This window comes from Bradysia coprophila, unplaced genomic scaffold (genome assembly GCF_014529535.1).
Source record: "Bradysia coprophila strain Holo2 unplaced genomic scaffold, BU_Bcop_v1 contig_193, whole genome shotgun sequence".
In the NCBI taxonomy this organism is placed as follows: domain Eukaryota; kingdom Metazoa; phylum Arthropoda; class Insecta; order Diptera; family Sciaridae; genus Bradysia; species Bradysia coprophila.
In genome coordinates, this window is record NW_023503456.1 from 374,023 (window position 1) to 387,715 (window position 13,693).

General features: G+C 35.7%; 1 protein-coding gene and 1 long non-coding RNA gene across 2 annotated transcripts in view; one reads left to right on the forward strand and one right to left on the reverse strand.

The window, feature by feature from the left end:
* LOC119075262 overlaps positions 1–13,693 on the reverse strand; it is a 109,836-nt gene that overhangs the window by 91,514 nt on the left and 4,629 nt on the right. The gene's annotated exons all lie outside the window — the stretch shown is intronic.
* LOC119075263 lies at positions 7,091–11,347 on the forward strand. The gene is made up of 3 exons (XR_005087350.1): positions 7,091–7,101; positions 8,229–8,233; positions 11,314–11,347. It is a non-coding gene; the product is annotated as an uncharacterized LOC119075263 (long non-coding RNA).

A 13,693-nucleotide genomic window follows, 5' to 3' on the forward strand; every position in this document is an offset into this window, starting at 1 on the left:
TGTACACCGATTCAAAGCGAAAATTTCACTCATTGTAACGGTCACTAATCACAGACATTAATTTCTTCTTCATTTCAAAGATCAAGAAATTGTGTATGGCTCTTGTTAATACGTTACAGTTTCTTTTTCTATTTATTTCGATATAGTGATGCTGAGATGCAAGAGAATGTGTAGTAGCCCTACTCACGTTAAAAAAATGTGGTTCAGATCCTTCGGAGGAATGTCGATTTCGTTTCATTATTGGACACTAAACAATTCTCTAGAACATCATAATTGACAAAAAATTGTTTCTGAGTCGCGCAACGCATTCAAAGTTTACATGAAAACGCATAGAAACGCATGGTAACGCATAGAAACGCATGCATTTTCGATTGCGTTGCGCGACTCAGAAACAATTCTTTGTCAATTATGATGTTCTAGAGAATTGTTTAGTGTCCGATAATGAAACGAAATCGACATTCCTCCGAAGGATCTGAACCACATTTTTTTAACGTGAATAGGGCTAATGTGTAGCAACCAGATGATGAATTTATTTCATCAATCCGTACATATAATTACAACTGAGGCTTGTGCCTGGTTGTTGGTTTGCTTTTTTTCTTCTCTTTAATCTCTTTAATTTAATAAGTACTTTGAAGATGGAGTGTAATTAATTATTTGCTTTATGTAACTGCATGATCGAAACTGTCTAGCATTTAAATATTTATTGGAATCAATTTGAGAAAATAGGTTGGTCGATCAAACTGTGCATGATTTGCAGGTAGAAATTAATTGTGTTTTATGACCAACGGTAAACGATAATTTTTTGCAGTAAAAACAAATAGACAGTACCCTATCAACCATGGAATAAAAACAGAAATTAATTCAGACTCGCAAACTACCGCCGTCAATTTTTTCGAATTTCAGAAATAACATCAATCGCTGACCAGAGAAATGATAACAGATGGCACTGTGTTAACACACAGGTATATTACGCATGTCATGGCGTTTTACAACCATGCGTACATTACGTCAAAATGAAACGCAAAATCACAAATCATTTGAATTACTGACGTTTGCATCTGCAGCGCCATCTCTCATCTTTTCTCTGGCCGTCAACAAATCGTTTGTTATTTGAATCAGAGGTTGCTGATGATAATGTAGTGCAAACGCTTTCGGATCAAACCAATCCGGTCCTTTTAAATTGTTAACGCATGCATGACAGGTGCCATAAAGTTTGACTATTTCAACCATCTGTGAAAGTGGTGAATCTCTCAGGAGGTCAGATGACAGATAAAGTTTTGATGGTGAATCTATCTGGAGATCTTTTGAATGTGTACTTAGAAAATTACTAATTACGGTAAGTCTGTCTGTACGCCGATTGAGGGTCAGCTCCTTGTGTAATCTAGGATGCATATCGATTAAAATACATAGGTCGCTTGGTACAGTGACGCCAGAGTTTTCCAAGAAATTAAACTCAGGACTTATAATCTACGGGGCACAAATTGAGTGACCGCGTTCACTTTGAATTGTCAATTGTATTGCGGAGATGTTTTTTGCGGAGGTCGCAAAAGTAAAAAAAAAAGTTTATAGAAATTGGATGACCGACTCGTGAGTTAGAGCCCTTGATGTGAAGCAGGTACAGGTCAAGTAGTTTTTGATTGTAGGCTGGCCAAATTTGAACGGATTTCAACTGTTTTTGCTTTATTAGATGGGTATTGACCGTACCAATCAGGAAAAAAAAATTATGAAGCGTGAGCTAGGTCTCTTGGAGTAAGCTCTTATCCGGCTATTCGGCCGTACAGTGAACGTGGAGTATTTTATCAATATCTCGAGTAAATTTTGACCGAATAGCTGCCGGCGGCCGTATTGGATTTTAGTAAAATTGAAATATCTTGGGAAAAATTGGACTTAGAGTTTCAGTTAATAGATAAGTAATTGGTTATCAGTCAAAAACACTCAAAAGAGTAAAAGTGACGTAAGTCCCTGTGCATACTTCCAAAACAACTGATATCGCTGGAGGTGACGCATTCTGCGCTTGTACGCAAAAACTGTAACAGCAAAAATTTGACCAAAGAAATTCTAGAAACAAAATTTTAACAAACAAATTTTGCGTCACAAAGTGGCAGATTGTTCGGACGTATTAGGACATATTCTTGCCTATTTTAAAAAATTTCTTAAAAGTACTTTCCTCAACATCTGCCACTGGTGAAGCAAAATTTTTTTGGTAAAATTTTGTTTCTAGAATTTCTTTGGTCAAATTGTTTCTGTTACAGTTTTTGCGTACAAGCGCAGAATGCGTCACCTCCAGCGATATCAGTTGTTTTGGAAGCATGCACAGGGACTTGCGTCACTTTTACTCTTTTGAGTGTTTTTGACTGATATCAGTTCTTTTGGAAGAATTAGTTAAAAAATTTGAAAAATTTAAAAATTTTGAAAATTTTGAAAAATTTGAAAAATTAAAAAAACTTAAAAAATTTAAAAAATTTAAAAAATTTAAAAATTAAAAAAAAAATAAAAATTTTGAAAAATTTAAAAATACTAAATTTAGGGGAAAAAAATGAGGCGAGCAGAGCTTACCAAATACCAAAAGCGAACAAAGTTCTACCATACCAATCCACACACACTTAAAGGTCTTCTTATATGGGGCCTATATGGGAACTTCGAGAAGCCCCCCAATTTTTTTTTCTGGAATGTCTTAGAATGACGACTAGAATCTACTACCAACATTTCAACAAAATCTAAAGAAGACTTTAGAAGATAGGAAACACGGACGGACGGACTAACAAAGTAACGTAGGATTTTTTCATTTCGCTTAAAGTACTGAAATTGACCAAAATGTATGGAAATGGGGCTTCTTGGAAGATTTTTTGCGTGGCCAAATTTTAAGCTGCAAGAACGTGTGATAGCTCGTTGAACTCGTACGGACGCCTAGTTTTTTTTAATGGTAATTTGGAGTCATTTGTCTTTGAATTGTAGAACTTCAATATTTGCTGTATATATGGTTCTGCAGTCTACGACAAAAATTTTTTTTTTTATTTTTTCTAGTAATAGGACTTGCGTCACGGGCGCTATGCGAACGCGCGCCCATGATCTGTGTGGTGTGTTTCATGCAATCCATATATCACGCATATGGACATGGTGGTAAAAAAAGTTTCAAATTACGGTGCCTAAAATTACTTCGTAAATTTGTGTTTTATTTGAGAGGTACTTCGTACGGGCTTTCGTAATTGCGTTCTAACTTTTAGGATGAATATGAATATTTTCATTAAAATTTCACGTGCCGCACTTGGGCTAGGTGGGCAATAATGTCAAGTACACAATAGCGTTACGGAAGCATTACGGGCGCATTAGGGTTATAGCTATATTAGGGCTACGGAAGGATTAGGGTCACGGACGAATTGGGGTTACGGACGCACTAGGTTCACGGGTCGTACAGGACTCAGTCGCAGCAAACGCTCCGACTGTCCTGACGGCTTGTTTACCAGAAAAACCGGGTTGTAAAGTGCACCTATCTCACGCTATCACAAAATAAATTTTTTTATTGGAAACAATTTGAGGTAATGAGTTTATAGAAAAAAAGCATTTATAATTTGATCAAACTGTTCAATTTTCGAGCATAAATTAATTGTGTTATGTCCCATAACGGTAAATGCAAAGCTTTTGCAAATACCGCCCAATAGATGTACACCATCATCCATTAAGTGGAATATTTTTTTGTTGGTAATTTAATAAAACAACACGACATGAACTGACGAACCATTTCGTATGGACTTTTAATCAAATTTAAATAACAAAAACACCAAACTAGAAATATGCTTCCCGTTCAAATTACTAAATGCAAACAAATTTAACATCCCACCAGCGGTATACCATTACATTATACATCAAGACTGGTGTGTATTGTAGCTCAATTAATTTCCCAAAATAAATCAAATTTAATGTGTTATAGAATGCGATGTGCTATTATTCATTTTATTAACCATATAACCATATATAACACGTAGAACTTCATTTCCATAGATTGATATCTTCAATCTGCGTATACCGTATTTCACACCATACATAATACACCATCAGCGTTACCATGTACGGAGAGTTATTAACTCCGATTATCTTATGAAATAATCTTCTATGATGAAGATTCAGAACAGTTTTCTTTCTCTCTGTTATGTGCGTTGTGTTCTGTTTGGCGCGGGGGGTTTATATGTGGTGTGACCTCCATCTAATGTGTGGCGTTTTATTTTAGCAGACACTTCAATTAGAAGCAATTTGGTGTGGAATGTGGTGTAATAACGGTCACTTTGCGGTCTTATGAAAATTTTAATGAATTTTCCTTTAATTTACTGTGAAATCGACATAAAACGAGGCAAATCTCGGGACAAACTAACTGCCAACATTAACCAAATCATTCCTTTGTGAAGCAAAGGCGAAAAGATTGTGGCTGTATTATAACACAAAACATTAAATATTCCGTTGTGGAAGGGTAAGAAGAATCAGACAGACTAAAATAGTTGCCCGTAGACGTTCAATCTGTTTGTATTAGTCATAGAAAATTACAATGGAGAGATGGTGGTGGTGTCTCATTTTTAAACATGTCTGGGAGCACCCATGTAATTTTTGGGTGCCGATTAGCATGAGTGTCACAATTATGTCTGAATTCATAGTCATTCGTTTTGCCTTCGTGTACGTGACAGTTGACATTTAAAATAACAGAGCACATGGTCAACCTATTGTTTGAAATGTCAACTGTCATGTGCACGGAGGAAAAACGGGGACAAAACGGATAACTGCGGGGACACAATCGAAACTGAAACACTCTATAAGGGGACATTCACATATGACGCACGCACCTGGGGGGGTAGTTGTCGAAAAGCGTATGAAAACGTGCGACCTGGGGTAGGGGTGTTAGACCGGAAGCATACGCACTTATTTCATAATATTTTTATTAGTAAACAAACTTCATTAATGTACCACAAATACAATTTTAGGTTACGTATCTGTGGGAGAAATAATCGAAAATAGATACCAAAGTGATTGTGTTGCCGAACCCTTGGACAATGAAGGATGTAATGAAAATATTAGATGGTTCCATGGAAAATATCCGTCAACTTCTGTGGCAGCAACACACTTCTTGTTCCCGATCGCTTTCGTATGAGATCTAATTTTTTTTGCAAATCTATTTCGTCTTCAAAAGTCTATAATCGAACATATTGGACTAAAATGTTTTCTACGGAAGCATGTTCGCGCATCTAATTTTGCTTGTGCGGAACGACAACTTTATTGTTCGTTAATTCGCTTTGAGCGATTGCTCACTAAACGAACAATGGGCATACGAGGGGTGTCAGTAATGGCTGCCACATTCAATCCATCTTTTGGAGCTTTGTCATTGCTTGCAGCACTTGATATAAGAGCATTTTAAAATTTGAAGTAAATATTTCGACTACAATTGTTAAAAGTTTCCTATGTGCAGAATGAGCACCAGCTTAATATCACTAGCTGAATGTACTAACACACACTTATTGTATGATAAACAATCAAAACACTTTCTTAACAATGTGTTTAATTCATTCATTCATACGTGTTATGTGCGCGCATAGATGACTTTAACGTAGAAATGCACTGTGTGTAGGTTGTCTTTGAATTGTTTACAATACAAAGTGTTTTTGTTTGTACGCCAGCTGGTGATATTCAGCTGGTGCTCATTCTGCTCATAGGAAACTTTTAGCAATTGTAGAACAAACAATTTATCATCTTTCACAATAAGCGACATTGGACGAACACTTGATGCTAGTGTTGTCTGGCTCTACGTACCAATCAAAAATTGTGTTCTCATTGCTTTTCTGTGACACAAACTTGATCTATCTTGAAAAATACTTATTTTGGTAGAAATTTCGATTTATTGTTTGGCTTACATTTTGTGCGCACTTTCAATGGGGGGAGTGGTTCAAGGGGGTGTCGAAAAATCCTAATTTACCACGTGCGTAATTTACGGTGGCGGGACATTTCCACACCGTCAATATCGTCAGGAACGATATTATCGTTTTTTTGGACGATACTATCGTCTAAAAAACGATACTATCGTCTAAAAAACGATAATATCGTTTTTAGACGATAGTATCGTCCAAAAAAACGATAATATCGTTTTTTGAACGATAGTATCGTCTCAAAATCGATATTATCGTTTTTTAGACGATACTATCGTCCAAAAAAACGATATTATCGCCCAAAAAATTTTCATCCAGGACGATAATATCGTCTAAATTGAAAAATTCTAAAATATTGTCTGGACGATAGTATCGTTTTCTTGTCGATATTATCGTTCAAAAAACGATATTATCGTTTTCTGGACGATATTACCGTTCTAGAAAATCTAATGGATATTTTCGTTTTCTGTACGATAATATCGTCCAAAACGATAATATCGTTCCTGACGATATTGACCGTGTAGTTATGTCGCCTCATCGTAATTTACGAATGGCCCATAACTCTTTGCTAAAGTAATCAAGTTTCATAACGTGTACTGCTACGATGAAAAAGGTAGATTCTGATGAGTGATGGATGATGCTGTCATTCGAACGCAGTGGCGGCAAGAGTAATTTTCAAATTTGCACCACAATAATTGATTGGGCAATCGCCCAAAGTGTCGATATGGAAAAGGAGGTTCTGTCCGAACGAGTGTTAAGGGCAGTACACGGCAAAAAAAAATGGCAGGACCACAGGACTATCTTTAGGAGACCTTCTCTACATACAAGTGTAGAATTACCTTTGTAACAAATTTTTACGGTGAAAAAATTAAAATAAACGTTCAAAACTTTACGATTTCTGACAGAAATTTTCTGTACACATACTTTGTGGGCTGGGCCAGCGCCCATGGGCATTTTACTTGCGGGCATCGGGCCTTTTTTTCTCAAATGATGGGCATAGTGGGCATGTGGGCACAAAAATTTGCTACGCCCACTCATCTCTAGTTTGCTCAACGTATACCGTTTGATATTATAAAACGGTCGCTTCATAGAAGTAAATTTATAAAAAAGAACATTAATTTATGCTCCGACAAAATCTGTTTGTTAGAACGAATATGTACGTACGTATGCACACCATACACATCCAGTTCGTGAACAGGTTAATGCGCTATCCTATCGACTGGAAATAATCGAGAAAATTTTTAAATTTTAAATAACCCACCGAACGGTCACCACAGATTGGAATAAATATTAAACCGGAGAACCGAAAATAAATATTTTTCTTTTTCGTTTTAAAATTAATTCGAATTTCAATCGGCCCCCGGTACCATGCCGTTGTATACATACGTATTTGATATTGAATGTTATCCCGAAAGAATAAATAACAAAAAAAAAAACTTTTGAGAAAATAACGAAAGAGAGAAAAAAAACTGTGGTTTGTTCTTCTGGCTCATTTTTTTTTAAAAACAAAATCCCAAGAAACACAAAAGAACCGACAAATAAAAAATTCACTGCATTTTTTTCGAACAACTCAAACCGAAAACTATGTCAGCCGAAGTACCTATATAGTACATAACACGATGGAGATATGGCAATGTGTATTATGGTAGAGTGTTATAGAGAGAGATGGTCTCGAGCTATTTAAATACAAGAAAGAAAAACGTTTCTGCTTTGTTTTGTGATGAGTCTGAAATGGAAAAAATATGTATCTACGCTAAATGGGAAGTGAATATGAAATTAAATTCGAGCGAAAAAAGGATGTACTTTCTTTCAGTCTCTTTGTTTCTCTCTCAGACGTAGTAATTGATTAAATTGCAGTAGTTGAATTATATTATGGGTAAGAAATTGAAGTTATCGTGGACACTATTAATCGCAATTTTCATCAAATTAAATATTGCACTAACATCGCGACCCCACTTAATGTGCGGGGCTACCCATAAAATCTCCCCAGTTCAAAATGATTGCCAGCGTTAACTTGTAGTTGTCAAATGTATAGCTGAAATGTAAAATTTTGTATTTGAAATGACAATCGATGATAGATTTTTGAGCATGTAGCATGACTGTCAATGATTGACATTGTCGACAAGTCGGTCTTCTGTCACTTCCCACGAACAGTATTTTCATGGACAATGTGATCGAAAATTGAAATGTTTCAATAAATGATTTGTCAATACCCTCTCTAGCAAACAAACTTCGTTTTGACGCTGTCGAAATACCTTCATATTCCTTTGTTAGTAGAATCCTGCACTGTTGACTAATTTCTAATTTTACATGTGAAATTCAAAGACTACGTAGCATTTTTACCACCTTAATAAATGTTGCTAGAGAGGGATTGGATTTGCGCCATCGTTGATATTTGCGCTGGTGACGATAAAAAAGCGAACAATCTGTTATATATATAGATCATCGTCAAGACCGTTTGAAATGCCATCCACATCAAGAAAAAATGTCATCCACGTTAAAAAAAAATCTTATTCAAATGAATGAATGAACGAAACATTTGACGAAACTTAAGTGAGGTTACGTATGAAATTACCGTATTTTAAAGATGATCTGTAAGAGAGCGTAGAGGTGAGTGGGCATACCTAATTTTTATGCCCGCCCTGCCCAAAGCCCAATAATTTAAAAAAGCATGCCCACGGCGCAGCCCATGCCCAAGAATCTTTAAAAGCATGCCCACTGCCCAGCCCATGTCCAAGGCCCACATAGGAAATTTTCGCTAAAAATGTGAAAATTGACAATCTGAGGCGAAACCGATGTTGACAGCACAGTTGGAAACACGATTTTATGTGCGATAGCCGTTTTAAAATTCCTTGAATGAATATTACATCGTACGGAAGTCTAGACTGCACTTAAGACTTAAGTTTGTGGGATCACACATTTTTGAAAAGTGCCCATGCTGCGCCCTATGCCCACGAAATTGTAAAGTGCCCATGCCCATGTCCCGTAGGCATGCCCATAAGCGTGGGCATCCCACTTTTATGGGCAGCCCACTCACCTCTAAGAAAGCCCACAGCTATTATCTTTGTGCTGCCAGAGAGTGACTATGATCACATAATTTTGTTGATTAACAATGTTATCAAAAGTAAGAACTGAGCCGCCAAAATCATATCGCTTAATTACCGGTAAAACCCCTGCCCATTAGTCATAGCAACTCTCCGGGCAAAAAATCGCCTTTGATATGATTCATCTGCAAATAATCATGGGCGCGCGTTAGCATAGCGCCCGTGACGCAAGTCGTATTACTAGAAAAAAATTCAAAAAAAAAAAATTTGTCGTAGACTGCAGAACCATATATACAGCAAATATTGAAGTTCTACAATTCAAATACAAATGACTCCAAATTACCATTAAAAAAAACTAGGCGTCCGTACGAGTTCAACGAGCTATCACACGTTCTTGCAGCTTAAAATTTGGCCACGCAAAAAATCTTCCAAGAAGCCCCATTTCCATACATTTTGGTCAATTTCAGTACTTTAAACGAAATGAAAAAATCCTACGTTACATTGTTAGTCCGTCCGTCTGTCCGTCCGTCCGTCCGCGTTTCCTATCTTCTAAAGTCTTCTTTAGATTTTGTTGAAATTTTGGGAGTAGATTCTAGTCGTCATTCTAAGACATTCCAGAAAAAAAATTGGGGGGGAACCGGCCTCGTTTCGGAGCTAGGGCTCCTCGAAGTTCCCATATAAGCCCCATATAAGAACACCTTTAAGTATGTGTGTGAGGATGGGTATGGTAGAACAATTTTTTTTAATTTTTCAAACTTTTTTAAATTTTTAAAAAAATTTTAAAAATGTTAAAATTTTTAAAATTTTTCAAAATTTTCAAATTTTTCAAATTTTTCAAATTTTTTTAAATTTTGTAAATTTTTAAAATTTTTCAATATACTAATTCTTCCAAAAGAACTAATATCAGTCAAAAACACTCAAAAGAGTAAAAGTGACGCAAGTCCCTGTGCATACTTCCAAAACAACTGATATCGCTGGATGTGACGCATTCTGCGCTTGTACGCAAAAACTGTAACAGGAAAAATTTGACCAAAGAAATTCTAGAAACAAAATTTTACCAAAAAAATTTTGCGTCGCAAAGTGGCAGATGGTTCGGACGTATTAGGACATATTCTTGCCTATTTTAAAAAAATTCTTAAAAGTACTTTCCTCAACATCTGCCACTTGTGACGCAAAATTTTTTTGGTAAAATTTTGTTTCTAGAATTTCTTTGGTCATATTTTTCCTGTTACAGTTTTTGCGTACAAGCGCAGAATGCGTCACATCCAGCGATATCAGTTGTTTTGGAAGTATGCACAGGGACTTGCGTCACTTTTACTCTTTTGAGTGTTTTTGACTGATATTGGATTTACCTGAAATCAACTCTGAAAGTGATGCTGAGTTACGCAAACATTTCTGTTGAATTTCAATTTAATTTGGATACGTTTCCCAAGATCACAGAATCCATAATTTAAGGAATTTAGCTTTTACAATGTAAAATTTACATTAAATATAAAAATCTCATATCCATATTGTACGGTTAAAGTGTGTGTGTACCCCTTTCAACATGACAGCATGCCAGTTCCATACCGTTTTATTGAGACTGGTTACAATCGAACGGAAATAAATTTTTCTCGTTAAATGTAATATTTGACAAGTTGTGAAGCAAAATAAATTTTGTGTATTTCTAACGAAAATATAACCCAACAATCCGAAATGAAAGCAAATAAACGTTCAAACATCTCTCACACTTACACTCCATATACCTCTCTGCTGGTTTCGTACACATTTTGTTGAGGTAGATAAGGTGTTGTAACCAGAAAATAAAAATCAAATTCAAATGCCGTGAGATTTAATTTATTTTGTTTAATTTCAACTGAAAACGATTTCATTTCGCCTAATCCGCGAGTTAAGTTATCAAACAAATTGAGACATTTATTGGATTGAAATATTTGTATTCGAAATAAAGTTTTCCGGCTTTGCATTGTTCAAAATAATATCAATTAAAGTGAAATTGTAGCTCACCGTGCTGCCACTATTTCGTACTTTCTATTTAAAGACTTAGAAGTCCTATGGGTGTAGATTGGTGAAAAATATAAAAGAGGATGAAAGCGGCTTCACACTCAAAACGATCTATTCGTTTTCATTCCGTTTACGTCTCCGAGAGAAGCGAGAACCAAAGAGACCAGACAGTAATGCTGAGTATACAGTAAATAGACCGAAATCATGGAAACGAATTCGACGAAATGTTCACTAAATTTTGATAGCATTTTTTTTCATTCTTGACTTCTTTATTTAACAGAAAAAAAATCCAAACTGAACAAAAAAATCGCTTAGCTCCAGTATGCTAATTAACAATTCAAAGGAGCTATTTTAAAGCATTAAAGAGAGTGTTAAAGGAGAGCGATTTCTGATTAGTTTTCCCGATATCCCGAGATCACACATATAAGAAAAATCGCATACAAATTTCAACTGAGCCTCGCTCTCAATCTATTTTTTCATTCATAAAATTTTGACAGCTTGTCCTGAGATCAGTTAAATTTAAATGGTTTTCGCTTAAAAGCTCATAAAATGAGTCAGCCAGGGCCTATTATTTGTGAAATTTAACGTAATTTGTAACGAATTTTTGGGAATTTAACAACACCAGCGAAATTTGCGAATTATAACGACATTTTCAGAATTGAACGAAATCTTTCCAAATTTAACGAAATTAAACTAAATTTTGCAAAATTTAACGAAATTTTTCGAATTTTACTAAATTTAACGAAATTTAATAGAATTTTGCGAAAACCTAGTTTCATAAATTTCGTAAATTTTACAAATAATATGCCCTGATCTCAGCGCTCTATTTTTTGTGAACGACCCTGCTAGGACATTTCATTAATATTTGACAGAGTGAAGTTATTTGACCGAAACCTGAAGATAAGTTGTGACGCCAGGACAGCGGAGGTTTCCTATAAATCATCATAACATGTTGATGGCTTCACAATTTAATGTTTGAGACGATCATTCAGTAATGAGATACCCTGCAGCGAATCAGCGAATTATAAAAAAATGAAGTTTCGACCATTTTTTTGTTCTACGTCCATTTATTTTAGTGTGTTAGAACGGTTGTATTATTCCATATCCGCGACGTATGTATTGTGGAAAGCTATGTACACCTTATGAAGCCATGGACGTGTGAGGACAATGACTCTATCGATCTATAATTGTAGCAAACTGCATTTGCTGGTTTCAATTTACATGTATACAATGGTAGATAAGAACCTCACGATACCCTCAAATTAGAAATCATTTATTCGATTGGTTGTCGTTAAATATTTTAAAGTTTTTGTTTTGCTATTGATCGACTTAAAAGAGAATGAGAAACCGAATGCAAAATCGAACTATAGCCAATATAAAATAAAGTGAAAATTAGGAAGAGATGATTCAATACATTTCGTGAACACATTTTGTTAAAATTATGCAACCAAAAAGAGACAACCAACAAAACATCTGCTCTCAGATTTGAGGTTTATTTAAAGAGAAAAAGAAATCCACAGATCAGTTGCCATTGCATGATATTTTATCGAAGACTTTGATTTATACATTGGATGAGAAACTCATTGGATGATAACATTCGAGAAATAACAATCTACATAAGCTATGTAGACTGTAGACTAATATCACAGCGCTGCTTCCAGCATGAACATAGAAAATATTCGGAGGCTGATGAAATCACAGTAGGCACTGCGTTTCTCTTGTACAGATAGATGACTTGCTTTCGTTGTATGAGTTAAAACATACAATACAAACAATCCTAAGCGGTAGCTCTCGTATCACTAAAGCCTCCAAATTTGACACTTGTCAATTCAGTGTTCATGCTAGGAGCAGTGCTGTGCTAATATCAATAATTACGCACCGAGACGAGTGTTTTTTTCTGCCAAATCTACATCATAAGAATGGAGCAAACATTTTTGCAAAGTAAATTTGTTCAAAAACGTTGCGTTGTTGTATCTCTTCCGTTCTTTCTAATATTAATATTTTGAGACTAAAACAAGCGGAAATCCAATTTGAATCGCTCAAGTTGGAATTTCCTATGTTTCTCCGAGATTAAAAGAAACGAAAACATCAGCTCGCTGTAAATATTTTTGAAAACAGAAACAAACCATCAACAAAATGCCATTTCGTCAAGGCATTTGGAGTAGAGGAAATGACGTTGAAATGCTTGCGAGTCGAAAATCGTTCTTTTCGTGGAATTTCATGAACTTTTGATGCCCACAGCATGTAATAGTATATTACTTCCGAGGTTCCAAGTTGTGTATTTGATAAGTGGGGTGTTACAGCCCGACCCGAAGGGGAGGGCTGTATTCCCCACTTGTCAAATAACAACTTGGAACTTCGTAAGTACAATGCTTTACGTGATAAGGCAATGTAAATGAAAATAAAACATGCCGTAACACGTAAAATCTATTACCAACCTCGGGATTAAAAGTTGAAAAGTATCGTTTTCGTGTGTTTATTACCCTCGGCTTCGCCTCGGATCATCAAAATTCACACGGAACCTCGACCTTTTAACTGTGAGCCATGACATTGTCTTTTGTTGACATTTGGTCGAATGCCATTTTCTCTCTCTCTTCCTCTCTCTCTCTTTCTCTCTCTCTCTCTTTTACTATTTTCGTCTTTCGGTAATCAAGTTTAATTTGTCGACAATTTAAATGAAAATCTTCTACTTCATTTGTCTTAACAAAAACGGAATCTATTTAAGACTGCAGCAGCTAGAGCCTA